Source organism: Galeopterus variegatus, unplaced genomic scaffold (genome assembly GCF_000696425.1).
Source record: "Galeopterus variegatus unplaced genomic scaffold, G_variegatus-3.0.2 Scaffold1795, whole genome shotgun sequence".
NCBI classification, from domain to species: domain Eukaryota; kingdom Metazoa; phylum Chordata; class Mammalia; order Dermoptera; family Cynocephalidae; genus Galeopterus; species Galeopterus variegatus.
The window spans coordinates 264,735-266,661 of record NW_007727906.1 but is presented as its reverse complement, the minus strand read 5'-3'; positions in this window follow the sequence as shown (position 1 = coordinate 266,661).

Below are 1,927 nucleotides of genomic sequence, written 5' to 3'. Positions count from 1 at the left end.
TCTCCTCTGGTGAGTCTTGGCACTCTCTCTCAGACCATTCTTGCCACAGTCCTGTGTCAGTTGGTAGCACTGGGGCTCTGGTGAAACATCAGCTCCATACTTGCCGGGCTGCGTGACCTGGGGCAAGTTTCTCCCCCTCCCTGAGCCTCAGTTTCCTCATCGGTATACAGCAGATTATAATAGTAATTCAGTTCATGCTTAGAGGGCCTGCTGTGGCAGGCAATGTGCTGGAAGCTGGAGGTGCAAAAGGGAGTGAGACTGTCCCAGTGTCCTCATTCCCTGCAGTGGCTGCATGTCCCCAGCACGGAGGTGGACATGCTGCAGGCATTCAGTGATGGACACTGTCCCGTGCTGCAGAACTTGAATGCCCTGCTACCAGCAGCCTGGCAGTCTGGCCTGCTTGGTATGGGCCTCTCAGGGAGTTTCTCTTTGATTAATGAGTGCCTTTGTCCCCAAAGATGTGCTGTCAGCTGCTTTCTTGTCTCATCTGCCTGCTGGGGCCCCTGAACAGTTGGCAAAGCAGTTGGTATCTTTGACTATTTTTAGGTGTGGGAGTTAGTGGGGTGAATGTGGTAGGGCCCAGGGGGAGTCGGGTAGATTGGGAGCTTCACATGCAACAAGTTGGGGGTGCTGGTGGTGGTAGATGCTCCCTCTCAGAAATGTGTGGGCGAACTCCCACTCATTCTTCATGATGGAAATCAAAAGCCACCTCCTCTGCACAGTCTTCCTTGATTTCCTCATAAAACACACCCCAAAGACAGGGGTTGGTGGTACACCCTCTGAGCTTCCCCCAGCCCTTGGCTAGAGTCCCAGACCAAAAGATACTGAGAAATAAGGGCATTATCTGATGCAGATAAGGTTTCTCCTGGTCTGTGCCTCCGAGTCCCCATCCTGCCATCCCTAGTCACTAGGTAGGACAAGGTATAGAAGTTAGGAATTGAGACTTTGGAGTCACACAGCTGAGATCTCCTCTTGGTTCCTTTCTAGCAAACTATCACCTAGCAAATCACTTTATAAACCTCTTGTTTCCTCATCTGTGAAATGGGCGATTATCGTGCTTGCCTCCCAGGAATTAAAGGGTTTACTTTGCTCAAAGCGCAGTGCACACAGCCTGGTATAGACTGTTAGAAGAGATCTCTTGCAAGCCTCAGGCCCAGAAGGGGCTGCATGCCCCGAAATGTCCCCTTCCCCTTTGTGGCATCTCGGTGAGTGTGTGCATGCTGGCGGGAGGGGAGGGAGAATGGTGGGTGTCCCTGGAAATCTAGGGGCCCAGAGCGAGAGGCCACCCAGCGAGATAGTGGCCGAGATGGGCTGTAAGACAGGTGTGAGACTCTGGCCAACGCCGCTGCCTTCCATGGCTCTTCTCCGCTTCCCCCAGTATTTTCTTGTCTCTCTCCTCCGCGTCCCCGCTTCTCTCCTCTAACTCTGTGGCTTTCCCAGATGCGAGGAGGGGTCTCGGGGCTGGAGGCGGGGAGTCCACCGCCTCAAGCTGGGGAAACGGGCCGCTGGCTCAGTGCCAGGGCCCTGGCCTACGGTGGGGAGGGGGCGCCCGGGTGTCTGGGAGAACCCCGGAGTCCCTGGAAATGGGGAAGAGGTGTCACAGACTCCCGGAGAGTCCCTGAGCCAGAGAGGAGGGCCGAGGGAGTCCCTAAGACAGAGTGGCGGGCGGGGCTTCCCTGGGCACGTGGGCGGGGCCCACGGAGGGGGCGTGGCCTCCAGAGAAGGGGAGGAGCTTTGTCGACAGGCTAAGCTTCTCCGCAAGGGGCGGAGTCTCGGGTGAGGCGGGGCCCTCCTGGGGGCGGGGCCAACTGGGCGGGGCATCGGAACAGGGGGCGGAGCGTGGCGGTTCACGCTCGTCTCCCTCCCCCCGGCCCCGGGTGTCCCCGTGACGAGGCAGCGCGGAGCCGCCGCGGGCCGGGCCCATCCC